Consider the following 22,946-nt stretch of genomic DNA (forward strand, 5'->3'; position numbering starts at 1 on the left):
TGCAGTGAGCCAAGATCACACACTGCACTCCAGCCTGGGTAAAAGGGCGAGACGCTGTCTCAAAAAACAAACAAACAAACAAACAAACAAAGACAGTTAGGCTGGAAACACTGGCTTAGGTCTGTAATCCCAGCACTTCTGGAGGCCAAGGCAGGCAGATCATATGAGGCCAAGAGTTCAAGACCAGCCAGGTCAACGTGGTGAATCCCTGTCTCTAGTAAAAATACCAAAATTAGTCAGATGTGGTCACAAGCATCCGTAATCCCAGCTACTTGGGAGGCTGAGGCAGGAGAACTGCTTGAACCCAGGAGGTGGAGGCTGCAGTGACGCAAGATCACACCACTACACTCCAGTCTGGGCGACAGAGCAAGACTCCGTCTCAAAAAATTATAAAAATGTATTAACGGCATTTTCATGGTTTTATAGCCACTCTCACAATTATCTAGACATAATCCTATACGGTAATGGTTTAGGGGCTTAACATGACTCCTTTTATACCATCATTTACTCATCTCCAGTTCTTTGTTCAAATGCTAAATAATGGAATTATTTTCATCATGGATACATTGCTGCTATACATCTCTAATGCTGACACACATGGCATCTCAGACTACCAAGAAATATTTCAACTAGAAAGCAGTATTTTGTCATGACATGCCAACATTAAATAAATTAAAAAATACATTTACTACCGCAGTTCACAGCTTGACTTTTTGATATTTTCTTGTATTAAATATTTTAGTTTATCTGATTTATTATTTTATTTTATTTATTTTAAATAGAGTCAGGGTGTCCCTGTGTTACCCATGCTGGTCTCAAACTCCTGGGCTCAAATGATCTACCCACCTTGGCCTCTCAAAGTGCTAGGATTGCAGGCGTGAGCCACTGTGCCCAGCCAACTTTATTTTTAATAGCCAAAAAACTGGAAACAACCCAAATGTCCATCAATAGGTGAACTGATAAACAAATGATGGTATAGCCATACAACAGAATACAACTCCAGCAATAAAAAGAAACAAATTACTGTTATATATAGCAACATGGATGAACCTCAAAACAATCATGCTGAATTAAAGAAGCCAGAACAAAGAGCTCATTCTCTATGATTCCATTTATAGGAAATTTTAGAAAATACAGATTAATCTTTAGTGGTTGCTTGGTGGTTGGGAAGCAAGGAGGAAATAGGTGGGGAAGAAGGAAGGGATTATCAAAGAGCATGAGGTAACTTTTGGAGGTGATGGTTATGCTCATTATCATCTTAGGTGATGTATACGTAAGTCAAAACTCATCAAAATGCACATATTACATTTGTGAAGTTTACTGTATGTCAATTACACTTCATTAAGGTTCAAACAAAATCCCACAAAAAAAATCTTTCTCTAAAGAGAAATTAAGGGCTGGGCGTGGTGGCTCACGCCTGTAATCCCAGCACTTTGGGAGGCCGAGGCAGGTGGATCACTTAAAGTCAGGAGTTCAAGACCAGCCTGGCCAACATGGTGAAACCATGTCTCTACGAAAAATACAAAAACTTAGCCAGGCATCATGGTGGGTGCCTGTAATCAAGACTACTTGGGAGGCTAAGGCAGGAGAACTGCTTGAACCTGGGAGGTGGAGGTTGCAGTGTGCTGAGATCATGCCACTGCACTCCAGCCTAGGTGACAAGCGTGAAACTCCATCTCAAAATAAATAACTAAATAACTAAAGAGAAATTAAGGAAACAATCTCATTTACAATAGTCTCAGAAAGAATGATATACTTAGGTACAAATTTAACCAAAGAGGTGAAAGGTCTATACACTAAATATTATAAAACACTGAGAAAAGAAGTCAGACACATATAAATGGAAAGATACTACATTTTCATAGACTACAAGAATATTGTTAAAATGTCTATACCACTCAAAGCAATCTACAAGTTCCATGCAACCCCTATTAAAATTCTAATGGTATTTTTCACAAAAATAGATAAAAAATCCTAAAATGAATAAGAAATTACAAAAGACCCTGAACAGCCAAATCAATCTTGAGCAAGAACAAAGCTGGAGGCATCAGACTTTCTGAATTCAAGTCATATTACAAAGCTACACTCATCAGAGACTATGATTCTGGCACAAAAACAGACACATGGACCAATGGAACAGAATAAAGAGCCCAGAAATAAACCCTGTAAGGTTACCTAGAAAGTCGACCAATTTTCAACAAGGGCACCAAGAATATACAATAGGTAAAGGGCAGTCTCTTCAAAAAAATGGTGTTGGGAAAACTGGATACCCACATGCGGAAGAACGCACTTGAACCCTTCTATTACACCACTGCACAAACATTAATTTGAAATGGATTAAATACTTTAATGGAAGACCTGAAACCTTAAAACTCCTAGAAGAAAGTATATTTTAAAAGTTCCTCATTGGTCTGGGCATGATATTTTTCGATATGACACCAAAATTAAGGCAACACAAGCAAAAAATAAACAAGTGAGATTATATCAAACTAAAAAGCTTTTAAACAGAAAAAAAATCAGCAAAATGAGAAGTCAACCTATGTAATGGGAGAAAACATCTGCAAACTGTATCTCTCATAAAGGGTTAATATCCAAAATATATAAGGAACTCATGCAACTTAATAGCAAAAAATCAAATAGGTGCTTATCATGACTAATCATCAGGGAAATGCAAATCAAAACCACAATGAGAAAGCACTTTATGCCTGTTAGGATGGCCATTACTAAAAAAAAAAAAATCACCAGTGAAGGTGAGGATATGGGAGAAAAGGGCACCTTTGCACACTGTTGTTCAGAATGTAAATTGGTACGACCATTACGAAAAGTTACTAAAAAAGTTACTAAAAAAGTATCAAAGTTACTAAACAAGTTAAAATAGAACTTCCATATGATTCAGCAATTCCACCTCTGGGTAAATAGCCAAAGGAACTGAAAGCAGGATCTCAAAGAGATATCTGCACTTTCATATTCACTGCAATATTACTTACAATAGCCAAGATACAGAAAAAACTGAAAAGTCTATTGACACAGAAGTGAATTAAGAAAATATGCTATAGACATACAATGGAATATTATGCAGCCTTAAAATAGCAGGAAATCTTGCCATCTGTGGTAACATGGATGGACCTACAGGGTATTATGCTAACTGACATAAGCCAGACACAGAAAGACAAGTACTGTATGATTTCACCTATTTCATACATGTGGAATCTAAAATAGTCAAACTCATAGAAATACAGAGTAGATTAGTAGTTGCCAGGGAATGAGAGGAGAAGGAAATGGGAGGTGATGGTTTAAGGGAACAAAGTTTCATTTATGCCAGATAAATAAGTTCAAGAGATCTACTATAAAGCAAAGCACCTATCGCTAACAATACTCTAATGTGTATTTAAAATTTGCTACAGTCTAATTTAACATTAGACCTTATATTCAATGTTCTTATCAGCACCAAAAGAAAAAAGCCAATCATCATCATCATCATCATCATCACAAAAGAGGTAGGAGGAAACTATGGAGGTGATGGATATGTTTATGGCTATGAAGATAGTGATGGTTTCGTGGGTGCATACTGATTCTGAAACTCACTGAGATGGATGTATTCATTAAATACATACAGCTTTTTGTATGCCAATCACACTTCAATAAAATGGTTTCAAAAAATTAGAAATGAAAATAATTTAACAGTAAGACAATCAGTGCTTCCTGAGTGACAATTTCACTGCAAAAATGGTGTTATTTTGTGGCTTACCAGTTGTACTTTTGTTCCAAGGAAGTTCTACCATAAGTTCCAAATAATTTCTAGTCAGAGCATATTCTGGCATTGACTGAGGCATTTTTTTTGAGTCTGCGAAGAAAGAAATACATAGCAAACATGTTCAAGAACACAGAAATATTCTGTAACAGAAAAATCAAACATATCTCTCTTTCTTGGTTAGATATATCATTCATGTTTACTTAAATCTGAAAAAGTTTTAAAGTATCCAGTTAATGAAATGTTCATTTTGTTTTGTAATGTAATGATCACTACTCCTATATCTCTTACTGGCCTACTCTAATGCCTCTTCTCTAGTCCCACCAGGGAGGAGTTCTTCCCTCCTGCTCTGCTTTCTCTACAATGCATTCTCCTATTTTCTAAGTACTTAATGTACTTACAAAACAAAATAAGACAGACACCTGCAAACTGCAGGAGAAAACAGTGTATCTAATTCCAGCCTGGAAATACGGCCTCACTAGTGGGTCCCTTTTAAGCTCACAAGGAGAGTCAAGTGACACATATCTACTGGTTTACTTATCGCAGTAAGATATAAGTGCCTAACTATGCGTAATACGATAATTTTATTTTTTTGTATCAGAGATGAATGAGGTCTGCTCATAAAAGCAAGCTAACATATATTTAATAACAAATGCTACTTCCATAATATATGCAGTGCTTAGCAAAGTGTTCTGCACATAATAAATGTTCTACACATATTAACTAATGTCAGAGGCAATATAAAATACCCATCAACTACAATTACCAATGTTTTTAACTGTGAGCCTCAGAAAGTCAAATGTTAAGTCACTAAGCATTCAAGCAGGCTCACTACAATTCACTAATAAAAGAAAATGCAATAAAAGTTCTGAAGCTAAAAGTATGCTAAGGAAAAACGGCTTTCAGTTTAATGCTGGGGATATCCAGAAAATGTAATCAACCTATATATCCTATTCTGTTATCAAGGTTTCCCTGTACTTTGTCTTGTACAAAGAGAAAATCTTTTCTGTAGATTATAATCTTGAGAAAAAAAGTCACATATGAAGACTACAATGCTAACTGAACAAACATTACGTGTAAGAAAAGAAGCATGGTCCACTCTTTCAGACAACAAAAAGGCAGCTCCAAGAGTGATATAGCTTGACAGCACACTGCAAGTGGAAGACTTGTATCATGTATTCTCAGTATTTGAGAAAAGAGTAATGAAAGTGGTGTTAATCAGGAGTACTAAGAATGTTTTAAAAATTAGATTCTGGTTGAAGGATAAAGAAAGGGGAAAGTACTCCACAGATCAAAGATATAAGCTGAGAATCAGGAAAGCCATGAAAGATGAGAGTTGGCAACGACAACATCAAATGAGTAGGGCTGTCTATAAATATGCTAAGCATAAGACAAAGGAGAAACATCAGAGAATATAAAACAAATGATTCGGCTTTCATTTTGTGATCCAAAGTGCAGAATCAAGTTTCCATGAGCAACAATTTTCAACATTAATAAGCAAAATGAAAACAATAATGAACAAATGTCTTTTATAATTTACCTCTTTATCTCTTTGACACAGACTTTATGGGCCTGCTCTGGCATACTAGATGTTCGTTTTTTTTCTCTACTGTGACAATGTCATCATTATCTTCATCTTCATCTTCATCTTCTAAAGTACCTGGGATATGTGTAATTCTCCTAATAGGGCGTATTGCTATAACCTAACGTAGAAGGCAGAAGAGTAAACCATATGTCAAAATAAATTGGAAATGAAGTACCCAGGTACATAGAAAACTATGATTGGTGCTGAATAAACACTTTTATGACTACAGTCTATATGCTTAGGAAGCGAAGTTCAGAATAATAATCAAAAGGCAGTTGTATATATACAGGCAGCAGAATTGCAAAAGTAGACCAACATAAGGTAGACATGATTCTTTGGTATATGCTTATAATAATATTTGTATCAGAAAACAAATTTCAAGGAACTGGATACTAGAAATAATGAAAACATCTAGGAACTATCTTTCTTTGAGCTACTATTGCAGCCACTATTTTCTTGATATATTATTACTTCTTATCACCTGGTGAATGAAAAACATTCCATTCTCTCTCCTACATTACAAAATTTCTTCCTAGCATGTTCAACATTTCCAGCACTGGCTCTATTTTGTCTTCAAAGCTTTCCTGCTTTTAAAATATTTTTTCTTACCTCTAGTTCCTTCCAGTTAACTACCGCAGTATTTACTTCCCTTCTTGTGAGGTTCTGCTTCTCTAACAAGTGGCTATAACCACCACATCCACTACCTCATCCATTACTTCAGTGAGCCCTTGGCATCTGTTCCCATCCTGACAAAATTGTTCTTTCAAATCGAAAAAACATATTCTGTGCAAAGTTAAATGACCTTTGTGCTCTCCTCTATGATCTCTCTATCATATGTTAAAACTACCTTATGTGCTCCTTGAGATTCATGAATAAGCAACCATTACTGGACCAAAATAATATACTAGCATTTAATTTAAAAGCCTCCAGAACATTTTACTTTTTGAGACAGGGTCAAGCGTTGTCACCCGGGCTGAAGTGCAACGGCACAAACACTGCTCACTTCAGCCTCAACCCCCCTGGCTCAAAGGATCCATCCACCTCAGCTTCCCAAGTAGCTGGGACTACAGACATATATCAGCATGCTGGCTAATTTTTTTAATTTTTTTGTACAGATGAGGTCTCACTATGTTGCCCAGCCTGGTCTTGAACACCTGGCCTCAAGTGATTCTCCTTCCTTGGCCTCCCAAAGTGCTGGGATTACAGACCTCACTGAGCCACCACACTAAGCCCAGAACTTATTTTTTAACCTGGAAAATTTATCTATTTAATACATTCAAACATAAAAATGTTCAAAACATAAAGCAGTAAATAACAATTTAATTTTATAAAAACATAACTATTAATATATGCTTTTCTTCTAAGTCATTAGCAGACAAAAAATTATAAAGAATAAAAAACTGAATATATTATATATTTTCTAAAGTGAGATTTTTATAAGCATATCAGTAATTTCACTGTTAAGACAAAAGCACTTTTTTATGCATTTTTCCCTCGACTGCTAAAACGGTGCTTTTCAACTCTAAGGGGAATGAAAAGGAGACAGCTTTAGGCTAACTCCAAATACTATCCTCTGATTCTTACTTTTTAAATAACTGTCTTTTGTTTGATCATTTTCTGGAGCACTTGTGAACAACTTTCATTTTAAGTGATGGCAACCTTTATTCAGAGTAAGTTGCAGTTTTCTGCAACTCCCACTGGATTTGTCTTTCTGCACAAAATGAGTAATTGAGTCCCTGATCTGATCTCAAGCCAGAAAGAATCCAGCTTTCTGTATGTTTTAAACAGCATGGTGTCCTGGAGTACTAAACGCCAGCATGATGACCACTACTCCTATCTCTCTCCTCAGCCTACTGTACTGCCCCTTCTCTAGTCTCACCAGGGAGGAGTTCTTGCCTTCTGCTCTGCTTTCTCTACAATGTATTCTATTTGATGACAAAACACTTCTGTGCTGATGAACATCAAATTGCTAACATAATTCTCAGCACTTCAATTAAGTCAGAGTTCTGCATCTCCAACAGCCTTCAGAGAACTGCCATTTTTACATCCTGTCCACATTAAATATATCTTCCCAATCTTAACTCTGTCCAGATATAAAAATAGTAAAATCAGCAGATCAAGGCAGACGTCAAACAGATCCCATCATACATATAAATGTAATGGATGATAATGGGGATGGGAAAGATTATTTAATAGTGGTGTGGAGTCAAACAAAAGCTATTTGAGGTAAAAATACAATTGCTGTCTTCAAAATAAATAACATATGGGTTAAATAATTACTTTTTTTGTTTTCAGACGGAGCCTCACTCCGTCACTATGCTGGAGTGCTGTGACCTGATCTCGGCCTCCCGGGTTCAAGCGATTCCCCTGCCTCAGCCTCCCGAGTAGCTGGGACTACAGGTATGCACCACCATACCTGGCTAATTTTTTGTAATTTAGTAGAGACGGGGTTTCACCGTGTTAGCCAGGATTGTCTTGATCTCCTAACCTCATGATCCACCCGCCTCAACTTCCCAAAGTGCTAAGATTACAGGCATGAGCCACCATGCCCAGCCAATTAAATACTTTTTAAAAAATCAACTGAAGTTAAAATGAAAGGAAAGTGAATATTTATCAAGCCACTAGAGGCTAGAGGGCTTAAGCTTAGAAAACAAGAAAAGATCAAGATATGACTAAAGGAAAATGGAAATTTTTATAAGCTGAAAACAGCCAAATTTTGGCACGACATATAGTCCTTTTAGGAAACAATTTTGCATTACTTTCTTAATACTACATGCAGTAAAACACTGTTATATTCAAAGACACCCATCATAGTTATTTGTGTTTACAATATGCAAAACGTTGAAAACAACACAAAAAGGGAAATGGCTCAGTAACTTATCCTTTGGGATGATAACCAAAACAAAATGAGAAAAATGCTTTATAAAAAACTCCAGAGAAGGAAAAGGATGAGAAGGAAACACCTAAATGTTATCAGTAACTCTAGTTAGGTGACAATAAACTTTTTTTTTGTTCCTTTTTTAATTCTCCTTATTTTTTTTTCAAGCCTGAAATGGATTCAAATAAATATTCACCCTCTTATCATCATCTTGCTTGGCTTTTCTGGTTTTCTGAAGTAATAATTTCAGTCCTTCAATTTGTCTGACAAGCAGTGGTATAGTCATCTTGAACCGCTCCTCCAGGCTCACAGCATCTAAAATATATTAAGAGGATCTCTCTTAGAAACACACAAGCCAAAAACAGGCAGTGAAAGCCAGGGCTTAAATTGCCAAGTTTTAAAAAAAAATTCTTATCAGTATTAACACTACACTATGGCTGAAACAACCAAATGAACTACATTAATCAGCAAGATTGTTTGAGATGCATATTAGAATCCTTAAAAGAGAAAGAAAAAAACAGGATCTTGGTTTTTCACTTTAAAATGAAGTTGTGTGTTTTTAAGATTTAAAAAAAAGAAAAAAACAGACACAGTTTAAGAGAACAGAAGCACTAAACCAACTCTCATTAGTGATTTGTAGGAGCACCGGCCACTCTCCATTCCTGTAGTAAAACACACCGCTGCCGCCCACAGCCAGGGGGCTGTCTGGCAGTCCTGTAACTCTTCTCCCACTGGTTTAACTGAATTCCTGTATACAACCAACCTGTTTGTATTGGTTGTGTTTGCTACTATAAAGGTTGGATTGAAGTAACTGATAACATACGAAAGAGCGTAACCGAGCGGCGAAGTCCGCCCCAAACCGAACCTCGCGCTCAAGGCCGGCCGCGGACTGGGCCCGGGTGCCCGCAGGAGGCCGCGCCGCCCGCTTCTGCGGCCGCCGCCGCGGGGGCTGCCTGGCCTACCTGTGCAGCGGCGGCAGGTCCTGTGCGTCGCTGGCGGGGTCAGGCGTGGTGGGGATGACGCCCAGGATGGTGCTCTGCAGCGACATGCCCTTCAGCAACTGGCTCCGCACCACCTCCAGGTTGCGGGCCGAGTCCACGCTGGTACGCATGGTGGAACCGGGCAGCAGGACGCCCTCGTGGGTCAGCAGCAGCGGGAGGCGGCTGGGGATCTGGACGGGGCTCACTGAAGACATAGTGGCAGCCTTTCGCACAGGGGCTGTCAAAAGGAGCCGGACAGACAGCTGTCTACGACCTACCCTGCTGCCTCCGACCTACCCCGCTGCCTCCAAACCTCAGAGCCGCCTACGAGCCTCTGCTTCCGGCTCCGCGCTACGGTCAGCCCTCGGGTCCAAACGCCGTCGCTTCGCGCTGCCCTCTCGCGGAGCCTCCTGGTAAGACTTGCGCGTCGTATATATGCGAAGAGAGGCGCACTCAAGCCTTCGCCTGACTTACACAGCATGTTTGGAAGGATGACCTCATTTGAATTGTATATTCTTGAAGGGTTTTTAACTTTTGATTCTAACTGATGTTTGTTTGTTTGTTTATTTTGAGACAGAGTCTCGCTCTGTCGCGGAGGCTGGAGTGCAGCAGTGCGATATCTGTGCCCTGCAGCCTCCGCCTCCTGGGTTCCAGCAATTCTCCTGCCTTAGCGTCTGAGTAGCTGGGATTACAGGTGCCCGCCACCACACCCAGCTAATTGTTGTATTTTTAGTAGAGAGGGGATTTCACCATGTTGGCCAGGCTGGTCTTGAACTCCTGACCTCAGGTGATCCCCCTGCCTCAGCCTCCTAAAGTGCTGGGATTACAGGTGTGAGCCACCACACCTAGCCAAAAAGGGTTTTCTTGTAAAGCAAATACAATGTTTCTGCTGTAAAAGGATTGTTCCAGACTGAAGAGTTTAAATTGAACTAATACTATGCCTACAAAATGTACAGAGGTTTTAAATGTCTTAATTGCTTTTAACTTAAAATCACTTAGGAGAGAGATCCAAGATGGCTGATTACTAGCAGCTCGGGATTGTAGCTGCCAGTGAAAGAGCAGAGAACGAGAGGACGCCACACTTTCAGACGAATTTTTGTTGCTCCGAACTTTTGTTGCTCACAGACCAGGAGATTCCCAGCGGAGGAGCCCCACGGGTCACCAGTGCGACTCTTGCTGCCGGCGCGGCGGTTTTGCCGGCGCCTAAGCGTGGCGTTTCTCAGTGCAGAGTAAGCGGGACTGGGTCCCCTTTTGGCCGGCGTTTGGAGCTCTGGGAAGGCAGTCGCCTATTCAGCTGATTGAAGAATGGACTCAAGAAGCGAGCCAGACCGGAGATTCCCGGGCAGAAAAGCACCATCAATCTTAACACCACTGTTTTGGCCGGCGCAGTGGATTGCTCAGATTTCGGCGCTAGGAATCAACAAGTTGGATGTCCACTCAGAGACCTAATTAAAAAGTCGGTAATTACAAAGACGACAGATGGATAAATTGATAATGAAGGGTAGAAACCAGCCTAAAAAGGCAGAGGATACTCAAAATCAGAACTCCTCCCTCTCTACAGGGGATCACAGTTCCTCATCAGCAACAGAACAAGGCCTGATGGAGAATGAGTGCGTTCCATTAACAGAAATATGCTTCAAAAGGTGGATGGTAAGAAACTTCTGTGAATTAAAAGATCTTGTTGTAACCCAATGCAAAGAAACTAAGAACTTTGAAAAAAGGTTTGATGAAATGCTAACGAGAATAGACAGTTTAGAGAGGAATATAAGTGAATGAATGGAGCTGACAAAATACGAGAACTTCACGAAGTATGCACAAGTTTTAACAGTCAAATTGATCAAGCAGAAGAAAGGATATGAGAGGTCGAAGACCAACTTAATGAAATAAAATGAGAAGACAAGATTAGAGAAAAAAGGATAAAAAGGAATGAGCAAAGTCTCCAAGAAATATGGGACTATGTGAAAAGACCTAATCTACGTTTGATAGGTGTACCTGAATGTGATGAAGAGAATGAATCCAAGTTGGAAAATACTCTTCAGGATACTATTCAGGAAAACTTTCCTAATCTAGTAAGGCAGGACAATATTCAACTCCAGGTAATACAGAGAACACCACAGAGATATTCCTCAAGAAGACCAACCCGAAAGCATATGATTTTCAGATTCATTAGGGTTGAAATGAAGGAGGACATACTAAGGGCAGCCAGAGAGAAAGGTCAGGTTACCCACAAAGGGAAGCCTATCAGACTTAACAGCAGATCTGTCAGCAGAAACCCTACAAGCTAGAAAAGAGTAGGGGCCAATATTCAACATCCTTAAAGAAAAGAACTTTCAACCCAGAATTTCACATCCAGCCAAACTGAGCTTTACAAGTGAAGGAAAAATAAAATCTTTTGCCAACAAGCAAGTACTTAGAGATTTCACCACCACCAGGCCTGCTTTACAAGAGCTTCTGAAAGAAGCACTACGCATATAAAGGAACAACCAGTATCAGCCTTTCCAAAAATATATCAAAAAGTAAAGAGCATCAACGTCATGAAGAATTTACATCAACTAATGGGCAAAACAGCCAGCTAGCATCAAATGGCAATACTAAACTCATATATATTATTATTCAAACTGGATAAAAAGCCAAAACCCATCGGTATGCTGCATCCAGACCCATCTCACATGCAATGATACAAAGACTCAAAACAAAGGGATGGAGGAAGATTTACCAACCAAACGAAGAGCAAAAATTAATAAATAAATAAACAGGGATAATGGTAAAAGGATCAACGCAATAAGAAGAGCTAACGATCCTAAATATATACGCACCCAATACAGGAGCACCCAGATATATAAGACAAGTCCTTAATGACTTATAAAGAGACTTAGACTCCCACACAATAATAGTAGGAGACTGTAACATCACATTGTCAATATTAGACAGATCAACGAGACAGAAAATTAACGAGGATATCCAGGACTTGAACTCAGACCCGGAACAAGTAAACTTAATAAACGTTTATAGATCAAATACACAAAACATACATTCTTATCAATACCACATCACACCTATTCCAAAAGTGACTACATAATTGGAAGTAAATCACCCCTCAGTAATTGCATAGCATTTCATAGGTTTAAATGAAATATTGGTTGGCTGCTTGTTTGTTATTTTCTTCCCTTATTCCTTCTTGTCTCCATTGTTAAGCACGATTATTAGCATAAAAGAGGTTTTCAATACCCATTTCTAGACTGCATTCTAGCCTGGGCAATAAAGCAATACTCCCGTTCTCTCTCCCTCTTTCTCTTCCTTTTTCTTCCTCTCCTTCATTCTTTTCTTTTCATTCTCTCTTTCTTCCCTTTTTAAAAAAAGAAAAAGAAAAAGAAATGGGGTTTGTGACTAGATCAGATTCTTACTGTAGAGGATCCTCAGAGCCCAAAGAGAACATAGTTAGACACGTTTTCCACTTCCTCCATAGAACCTGGTGAAGCACCAAAAAACTCTCCTAGCATACTAGCTATGCTGGAAACACTACAAAATGCTCCCTACCTAGAAATCCACAAAGACATGATTCAGTGGATATTAAAGGTAAAATTTCCTTTTTCTGTGCTACGAGAGACACAGAACCTGAGCTATCAAATTGCCGTGGTGTGCAGATTGCTCTGTAGAGCTGTTCTCACCATCGACTGGTTTCTTTTATAGCTCACAGAGCACTCTGAATGCTCCTGCCTTGGCTGTCACCACAGAAGCCATCCATCTGGCAAGCTCTTTTAAAGTCTTAGTACTGAGATCCCAAGCCTTGAATTCACCAATATTTTTCTAGTTGTAGATTTGTTTCAGTAGCATTCAAACAAGGAAAGAGAGGATTCTACATCCCTTGGAGAGGTGCTGGGGTCCACCACTGTCATCTCCTAAGCAGCATTAAGCAGCCCCAGCCTGGCCTGACACTTGCATTGCTGAGAACCAGCTGCTCTCTGATCCTTCTAGTAGGGCCTTTTCTTGGCACAATGGATTCCTGCCAGGGCCTTGGACCAGACTGAATACGCATCAGTACTGCCTTCAACAGGTGGCACAGCAGGTTTATACGGAGGGACAGAGAAGTAATTTACTACCATGATTGTTGGAGGCATTTAGTTGGTGTTTATACTCTTTCTCAGTTCTAGCAACTGATTTTGTTTGCTCGAAAGGCAAGTATGATGATAGAATCTCCTGGAATTTGCCTCTGGATGCATTCTATTCAGGAGGCTTTAAAATGTTTTCATGTCTATCCTCTTCTTCCTTTTATTATTTTCTCAGGGAAATAACCTTTAGACAAAGGCTTTTCACACTCCACGGTCAGAAGCTAACACTGAGGCTTTTGCATGAGGTGGGGGACTACCTGAAAACATGAAAGAGTCAAGAGTAATCAAATGACAGAATCCCGTCCCAACCAGGTACACTGGTCATCTGTCCCTTTGTGGGTGCCTAATGTCCATTCCTTTCCCTACAAACAGCCTGATTTCCTGTAGTGACCTACTCTTTCCATGCAGGCCCCTGAAGCAGAACACTTGGGACTCTGTCTCCCAGTGAGAGAGTAAAAGGGCACAGCCAGGGACTGAGCAGGTGCTCAAGCCCACCTACTCGCGTGGCCCCTCCTCGGATCTGGGGCAGTTCTGAGTCTCACCGTGATAGCACAAGCAGTGTGAGCCACACCTAGGCTTCCTGGGGACACCGGCACCCACTCCTGCTCCTCCCACCTTTTTGTATTGTAGTAATCTTTATTCTATTTTTACAACATGCACTTAATCTTGTTTCTGTAGGAAACTTTATGTGTTTTGAAACTTTGTATGTTTTGATACTCTCTCAGTATCTCTGTGATACTGTTCCTAAATGAAATCTAGACTAAGTTCCTGGAACCCATCTGATATGGTTTGGATCTCTGTACCCACCAAATCTTATGTTGAACTATAATCTCCAGTGTTGGAGGTGGGGCCTGGTGGGGGGTGCTGGATCATGGGGGCAAATTTCTCATGAATGGTTTAGCACCATCCCCTTGGTACTGTCCTCGCAATAGTGAGTTCTAGTGGGAGGCGCTTGTTGAAAAGTGTGTGGCACCTCCCCTCCGGCACTCTTGCTCCTGCTCTGGCCACGTGATATGCCTGCTACCCCTTCACTTTCTGCCATGCCTGTAAGTTTCCTGAGGCATCCACAGAAGCTGATGCTGGAGCTATGCTTCCTGCAGAGCCTGCAGAACTGTGAGCTAATTAAACCTCTTTTCTTTATAAATTAGCCAGTCTCAGGTAGTTCATTTTTTTTTTTTTTTTTTTTTTTGAGACAGAGTTTTCACTCAGTCACCCGGGCTGGAGTACAATGGTGTGATCATAGCTCACTGCAGCATCAACCTTCTGGGCTCAGGTGATCCTCTCACCTCAGCCTCCTGTGTGATTTTCTGTAGAGACCAGGTCTCGCTTTGCTGCCCAGGCTGGTCTTGAACTCCTGGGTTCAAGCAATCCATCCACCTTGGCCTCTCAAAGTGCTGGGATTACAGGCGTGAGCCACCGTGCATGGTCTCAGGTATTCCTTACAGGAATGCGAGAATGAACTAATACACCATTTTTCAACCTGTTTAGAGAATTCTAAAGAGATCTTATTCATTAATAAAAGTGTGCCTTCCTGCCTTTCTTCCCAATTGCCAGTTTGCTAGGTCAGTAACATTTTTTGACATAATAATTGTTGTAGATTTATCTTGGATGAAAGTAAAAGTAAGTGGTGGTACAAGGTTATTAAATATGTACAAAATTTGGCTGGCTTTGCCATCCTGACTCTGTTCTCATTGTCTCCAACATTCAGGAAGACTCTAGACTCTGCTCTTCCTCTCTGCCCCAGCCCCTGCTATCACCCTGGGTGTCCTCAGTGAAGACATGATGCTCATGTAGAATCTGGCTTCTCAGTTCTTTAAATGCCTCCTGAACTCAGCCACCCTCTTCCGGGTACTTATCACCAACAGAAATCATACTACCTCTGAAACCCCTGACCATCATTTCTCATCCTTCTACTTGCCTGTTCTCAAGCCATGAACTCTAGCACGTTCCCATCACACAGCAGCTCTGCCCCAGTTTCACCCCTCTCTTGTGGAGTTCACAAACCTTTGCCCCATCATTATAATATTTTCCTTATAAATAACTCAATATTCTTGTCCCTTTCTTCATAATACCCTGAAAAAAGTATCCCTTCTCTCATCACAAGGCATTTCCTCCCTCGTGCTTTGGATCCCACCCCCCTCACTTTCCTGGAGACTTCGTTTCTATTGTACCACTGCTCTGTCCTTCAATATCAGTCCTGTACTCTCTACTGGATTACTCTTAGCAGCAGCGACTACTTTGAAAACATTCTCCCTTTGACAGCCATATTCTCTTCTAGCTGCCTCATTTCTCTGCAATTGTTCACAAACTTGTAAAGAGCTGCCTACACACTAATTCTACTTCCTTGCCCCCCATTCTCTCTTCAGCATACTCCAATATCTACCATCCACTCCAACATACTCCAATATCTACCACTCCTTCCTTGTGAAATCTCTTTCAAGGTCACCAACAACCTTCATGCCATCTAATCCAATACACATTATTTCTGACCTTTATCTTCTTTTATCTCTCAAATAGTAAACACATTTTGATGTCCCCTCTTTCTTGAAATATTCTCCTCTGTCTCTATGGCAGCACGGCATCCTTGTTTTCCTCTTCCCTGATGGCTTGTTCCTTCCCAGTCCCTTTTCGTTTTTTCTGGCTTCTTTGTCAGCTCCTCTTCTCCTTATATGATCCCTAAATAATGTTGTTCTTCAGGGCTTGCTTTTAGACTACCTGCTCTCTATTATGTATCCTTTTTTCTTAGGTGATATCAAAGCCTCAATTTTGGGGGCTCTAAATATCCTCTATTTTCTGACAACTCTATCGTCTATGTTTCCATCTTGGGTCTCTCCTTGGGCAATAGATCTGAATGTCTAAATGTCTCTACTCCTATGCATTGCAGATATTTCAAACTTTTTTCTTTTTTATTTATTTATTTATTTATTTATTTATTTATTTATTTTTTTGAGACGGAGTTTCGCTCTTGTTACCCAGGCTAGAGTGCAATGGCGTGATCTCGGCTCACTGCAACCTCCGCCTCCTGGATTCAGGCAATTCTCCTGCCTCAGCCTCCCGAGTAGCTGGGATTACAGGCACGCGCCACCGTGCCCAGCTAATTTTTTGTATTTTTAGTAGAGATGGGGTTTCACCATGTTGGCCAGGATGGTCTCGATCTCTTGACCTCGTGATCCACCCGCCTCGGCCTCCCAAAGTGCTGGGATTACAGGCGTGAGCCACCGCGCCCGGCCAACTTTTTTCTTTTTTTGAGACACGGTCTTGTTCTGTCTCCCAGGCTGGAGTGCGGTGGTGTGATCTTGGCTGACTGCAGGCTGAAGTATGGTGGCGTGATCTCAGTTCACTGCAACCTCCATCTCCCAGGCTCAAGTGATCCTCCCACCTCAGCCTCCCATGTAGTTGTGATTACAGGCATGAGCCACCATGCCCAGCTAATTTTTGTATTTTTTGTAGAGAAGGGATTTTGCTGTGTCACCCAGGCTGGTCTTGAACTGGACTCAAGCAGTCCACCTGCCTCAGCCTCCCAAAGTGTTGGGATTACAGGCATGAGCCACTGTGCCAAGCCTAGATATTTCAACCGTAAGGTGTTCAAAGAGCTCTCAGTTTTCTTTGCAACACTCCCTCCCCATTTCCCTCCCCTAGCCTTCCCTATCTCAGTAAACGGCACTACTACACACATACCCTGTGACTCTGGCTAGAACTACCTGTAAGTCCCTTTTGATAACTGTTTCCTTCATTCCCTAAATGTTACCCATCAGCATGTCTACTTCTACCTCTAAAGCAGACCTCAGACACAGCTAGAGTAGTTACTGTCTACCTCAGTACCACCCTGTTTGTTTTCTCTATAGCATTAACTTCCATTTGTGATTATCTGTTTACCTGTCTATTGTTTCCTGCATTAAAGTGGGATCTATGAAGGCAGACGTCATACCTTGCCTGTTTACTACTATGTTGCCGGTAGCACATGTTAGGTCCTTAATAGGTATTTATTAAATACGTGAAACTCTTTCTGGAAGAAGCCACAGACACTAGACTTTTACCTTGAGGGAAAATACAGACATTTAGACAAAAAAAGGTATCGGCTGGGTGTGGTGGCTCACGCCTGTAATTCTAGCACTCTGGGGGAGGCTGAGGCAGGTGGATGACTTGAGCTCAGGAGTTTGAAACCAGCCTGGGGCAACATGGTGAAACCCTAACTCTACAAAAAATACAGAAAAATTAGCTAGGTATGGTAGCATATGCCTGTGGTCCCAGCTACTCAGGAGGCTGAGGTGGGAGAACAGCTTGAGCCCAGTAGGTGGAGGTTGCAGTAAGCTATGATCATGCCACTGCATTCCAACCTAGGTGACAGAGTGAGACCCCATCTCAAAAAATAAAAAGTAAAAAACAAACAAACGAAAGGTATCTTATAACATTTTGGGAACATCTCGACATGTATTCCCATATTCCCAGTTTAACCTCTCTCTTCAGATTCTTTGCCTAGGAAAGCACAAAGAAGTAAAGAAGTAAGACTGGCCACTTACGAGCTTTCTGCAAAGGACAGAGGCCCTGCTCGGGTTGCCTGTGCTGTTTTTCTACACTAATAAACAGAGCACTAGGTTTGGAGTAGGTCAGGTCTAGAATCAAATCTCATTTCTGGCATAAGTTGTGTCTTCTCTCTCAACTGTTATTGGAAAGACAACCATGAGTGAGGATTAAATGATCACTTGTGGAGGGCCTTGCACAGTGCCTGATACCTAACAGATAAAAAAAATGGGAGTGGTCAGGAAGTTGAGACCAGCCTCTCCCATTCCAAAACAGAGCACGAGAGTTGGTAAGAATATAAATGAGCATCTGATGTAGAGCAGATGCCTTTTTAAAAAACTCCAATACTCAACAACTGCCATTCTCTTTTAGCAGCCAAGGGCAGGGATTATCTTGGCCTGACAGGTTACTGTAGAACAGTAGAAAGGGTAGTGGACTTAGAATAAGCTGATCTGAGTCTGAATCTCAGCTCTACCAACTGCACCTTATGTGAATTTGTACTATTCATTTAATCTCTGAAAAATTTTCCCCTGTATGTAAAAGGGAAGACTCCCAACACAGTGATGGCCCTCATGGACAAGAAAGAAATGTTGCATAAATCTTAATTTTATAGCTGCAAAAGCAGAGGTAGGCTGTGTAGTGAAGTAATTTGGGGCTGGTGGTCATCAGACCACTATAGGTAGAGACAAATTCCAGGCTACAGGGTCAGTTCTCACTTTCAAGTATTAAAAAAAAAGAACAAAATGTTCCCAACACTCAGACACCACATCTTCCATTCAAAGATGCTATTTATAAAAGACAAAATGGCCACTGGAGTCTTTCTGCAGACTCATGTTGGTAAAAGTGTTCTTATATAAAGCTCACATGCTACAAGGAAAATAAGGCTCTCCTATACTAACAAAGAGAGCTGGTAAGCAGTGTTGACAAAATTTCTCCTTTCTGTTCTCTTCACTCTTTCTTTGCAAATGTTCCAGGAATGTCAGCGATGCTTCCAAACTTAACATCAGCAGAAATGGCTTGGAGAGAGGGGTATATACAACAAAGACATGCATTAAGCTTTCGTCTTTATTTGTTGCTCTAGTTTAAATCCTCAAATAACTGTTGGAATGTACGTTTCTGGAAAGTCTAAAGAAAAAAGCCATCGGCCATGCAGGAGTCAAACGGATTTGCGTCTTCACTCACAGTCACTGGATTCTCCCAGAAAAAGAAACCAGGTTTTGTTCACTTTCTCAACCAACAATGTTCTGCTCAAGTTCTTTCAACACTTCAAAATTCAAATCCATGATATCTTAAGAATTCAAATAATCAAAACAATGCTTCTGATTCTATTGTTCAAGTCCAGATTTACTGTCAAGAGTAAACAAGTTCTATTCTTGTAACTGAGAGCTCTGTAGAGAGGCTCATTAGCTTTAATGACCAGCTTAGAGTTTAAATGGATAAACAAGATGGGCTTGGGGGCTATTTCTCGACTCCTGGGTTGTAAGAACTTGAGGAAAACTGTATCTGCTGGTAATGATTTCAAATGTTAGATAAAGAGATTATCTTCTGCATAATTTATCAGATTTATTTTCTGAAAATATTCTGATAAGGAAGTGATGATAAAGCTAAATGCAGTAGTATAATACAAACATTTTTATAGTAACCAACCTATGAAAGCTCATCTAAGCGCCCTATAAATTATTTCATAATGCCACCCATTTCTATCAGCTGCCTCAACTCAGTCTTGGTGCCCAGGCCTTCTGCTATGAGGTATAGTTAGGAGACAAAGATGAAAATAGGGCTAGACCTGCATGTGGGCTTAACCCTAAAGGAACTATTAACAATGGAACAACAGGTTCCTGAAAGATGTCATCTGGGTCTGCACCAGCACAGTCTGAAGCTAAGCTATGCTCATGTTTTTAGACCTGTATCAGGTTGATTCCCCACCTCTTCCCTCAAGCCCTTGATAGCTCAAAGAAATCCCTCATTAAAGTCCACATAGGAATATGGAATTTTTCTAAGGAGAAGAGTCAGAGGCATTGTTCTTAAAATGGAACTGAATGGTGGAGAATAAAATGAGACTGGGGTTCTAAAAGAGGATATGGCTGGGATCTCTGGCTCCCAGCAACAGTCATATTATCACATTGAGCACTAAAACGGAATACCATACAGAAAAAAAATTTCCATCTTAAGGCAAAATTCAGCCTCTGGAAACACCCAATTCTATTACTCTGTTAAGCAACCACCTGAGTAAACCAGTGGGTACCAACAAAAAAATGAGAATGCAGCGAGAATGGCCAAGCCGCAGATGCAGAGATGTGGATCTTTGTGAAGACCCTCACAGGCAAGACCACTGCCCTTGAGGTCGAGCCCAGTGACGTCACTGAAAATGTCAAAGCCAATATCCGAGACAAGTAAGGCATCCTACCTGACCAGCAGTGTCTGATATTTGACAGCAAGCAGCTGGAGGATGGCCACACTCTCTTAGACTGCAACATTCAGAAACAGTCCACCCTGCACCTGATGCTATGCCTGCGAGGTGGCATCATGGAGCCTTCCCTCCGCCAGCTGGCCCAGAAATACAACTTCGACAAGATGATCGGCTGCAAGTGCTGTGCTCGCCTGCGCCCCCGTGCTGTCAACTGCCGCAAGTACAACCACACCAACAACCTGTACCCCAAAAAGGTCAAATAAGGCTTTTCCTTCCCCAAAGGGCAGCCTCCTGCCCAGGCCCCATGGCACTGGGGCCTCAATTAAGTGTTCCTTTCATTTACTGGAGCAAAAATAAAAAAAAAACTGATCACCTCCATTTCATACATCGGGGGTCCAAGGATGTCTTTCAGAGCTTGGAAATCAATCAAAATCGGCATTTCAGGAGGTAGGGCCAAGTCAGCAGTGTCACTGATAGATTCAGGTTTTTCATCTTCTAAGATGTGTTCTCTGCAAACTAAAAGAAAAAAAAAGCGTATTTAGAAGTTCTAAGAGATCTGGAGGTTTGAAAATTCACTAGCAATAAATATCAAACAAATGCCCAGTGGACCTCAAAAGTCAGTCACCTTTATGCATTTATCAAGGCATAAACATTCGTCTACGTATCTGTGGAATGTAGGTGAAAGAATTTGTCTTTCAAGAGCTCACTGAGGGTGGTATTTGCAATTGCCTTGTTCAATTACTTTTACTTGCTTATTGTCTATCTCCCCCATTAAAGTGTAAGTTCAGAGGGGAAACAACTTTGCCTGTCCTTTTTGACCATTATATTCTTAAGTCAAGAACAATTCCCAGCACTATTTGACTTATTGGCCTATAGAGGCCAAAGACTGAAGAGTTAAATGTAGTAGGTTACTTTGCATTCTCTGATCTAACAATTCTCTGTTAGATCTGCCTAACTCAGGGCTTGTGACAAACTTTTCTTTTTTTTTTTATTTTTTAGACAGAATCTCACTCTGTGGCCCAGGCTGGAGTGCACTGGCCTGATCTCACCTCACTGCAACCTCTGCCCTCCGGGTTCAAGCGATTCTTCTGCCTTAGCCTCCTGAGTAGCTGGAACTACAGGCGCGCACCACCATGCCTGGTTAATTTTTGTATTTTTAGTAGAGACAGGGTTTTTTTTACCATGTTGGCCAGGCTGGTCTTGAACTCCGGACCTCGTGATCCGCCACCTGGGCCTCCCAAAGTGCTGGGATTGCAGGCATGAGCCAGTGTGCCTGGCTGACAAACTTTTCAATTTCCTCTTCAGTGGAGTCTAATCAGGTATCCTGTTTTCTCTTCCTCCCTCCCTACCTCTATCCCTCTTCCTGTCTTTCTCTTTCTCTCATTTTCTTTCTTTTTCTCTGTCTCTGTCTTTCCTTCCTTTCTGTCTTTCTCTCTCCCTCTCTCTTTTTTTTTTTTTTTTTCCAGACAGGGTCTAACGCAGTGGTATGAACATAGCTCACTGAAGCCTCAACCTCCTAGGCTCAAGTGATCCTCCCCACTTGGCCTCCCAAAGTGCTGGAATTACAGGCATGAGTTGCTGCACCCAGTAAGGTGTCCTGTTTTCTACTGGACAACGTAAACCTGGACGTGACAAAACCCATATAAGCAGTGCCTCTTGTAAGCATATAGCTTAACTCTAAGGTTATCATTTTCCAATAAATAAATATAACTGGCACTGCCAGGATAAGAGAATATAAAGCTTGGTTTGAAATCCCTGTAATAATGGACCATCTCCTTTACCTGCCTATAAGACCTGGATGGCTGATATCTTGTCCAAATATTGACTCATTTTGGTTGGGCCTAGACATACAAGGAGCAGGACCCAATTGACTTATCGAACCACCTTCTGTATCAGTCTTTGTAATGCCAGTTCAAGTAAAGAAACATTACATAATTTGTGGCTAGAAACCTAAAATAGCGAGTACAAGTTTTAAAAATGCAGGAAATACGTGGCTCTATTCGATCTCATTCCTAGCTTTTTCTTTTAATTTGCCATAATTATTCTAGCTTCTTGTCTCATAAATGTTTTAAAATCTTTCATTATCTTTTTAAACATACTATTCCTTCTGAAAGTGATTGCTTTGTTTATCAACACATGCATACAATAATTACGCAGTTATCTAACAATGTCTGTCTATCTATCTATATTTTATGAGACAGAGTCTTCCTCTGTTGTCCAGGCTGCAGTGCAGTGGTGCAATCTCTGCTCACTGCAACCTCTGCCTCCTGGGTTCGAGTGATTCTCCTGCTTCAGCCTCCCGAGTAGCTGGGATTACAGGCACACGACACTACGCCTGGCTAATGTTTGTATTTTTTTTTTTAAGATGGAGTCTCGCTCTGTCACCCAGGCTGGAGTGCAGTGGCACAATCTTGGCTCACTGCAACCTCCGCCGCCTGGGTTCAAGTGATTCTCCTGCCTCAGCCTCCTGAGTAGCTGGGACTACAGGCATGTGCCACTGTGCCAGGCTAATTTTTGTATTTTTAGTAGAGATGGGATTTCACCATGTTGGCCAGGCTGGTCTCGAACGCCTGACCTCAGGTGATCTGCCCACTTCAGTCTCCCAAAGTATTGGGATTACAGGCTTGAACCACCGTGCCTGGCCTAATGTTTCTATTTCTAGTAGAGAAGGGGTTTCACCATGTTGGCCAGGCTGGTCTTGAACTCCTGACC

At 41.1% G+C, this 22,946-nt stretch overlaps 1 protein-coding gene and 1 pseudogene across 11 annotated transcripts in view; one reads left to right on the forward strand and one right to left on the reverse strand.

Annotated features, from left to right (window-relative positions):
- Positions 1-22,946, reverse strand: part of LOC110568866 (ATP-binding cassette sub-family C member 11-like) — a 92,457-nt gene that overhangs the window by 47,354 nt on the left and 22,157 nt on the right. For 7 of the 11 annotated variants that reach the window (XR_010344818.1, XR_010344822.1, XR_010344813.1 and 4 more), the window contains exons 1-4: positions 9,177-10,978; positions 8,411-8,529; positions 5,292-5,454; positions 3,749-3,844 (exon numbers count right to left, since the gene is read on the reverse strand). The gene's annotated coding sequence lies outside the window, so the exon portion shown is untranslated. Of the gene's footprint in view, positions 1-3,748; positions 3,845-5,291; positions 5,455-8,410; positions 8,530-9,176; positions 10,979-20,231; positions 20,474-20,607; positions 20,751-22,946 lie in introns of those variants that run through there. The other 4 variants (XR_010344811.1, XR_010344810.1, XR_010344809.1 and 1 more) reach the window with 4 other exon arrangements.
- LOC135277229 (ubiquitin-like) lies at positions 20,080-20,497 on the forward strand (annotated as a pseudogene).

The sequence above is a fragment of the Aotus nancymaae genome, unplaced genomic scaffold, assembly GCF_030222135.1.
Source record: "Aotus nancymaae isolate 86718 unplaced genomic scaffold, 86718_ANA_hifiasm-v0.15.2.pri h1tg000030l, whole genome shotgun sequence".
NCBI lineage: Eukaryota > Metazoa > Chordata > Mammalia > Primates > Aotidae > Aotus > Aotus nancymaae.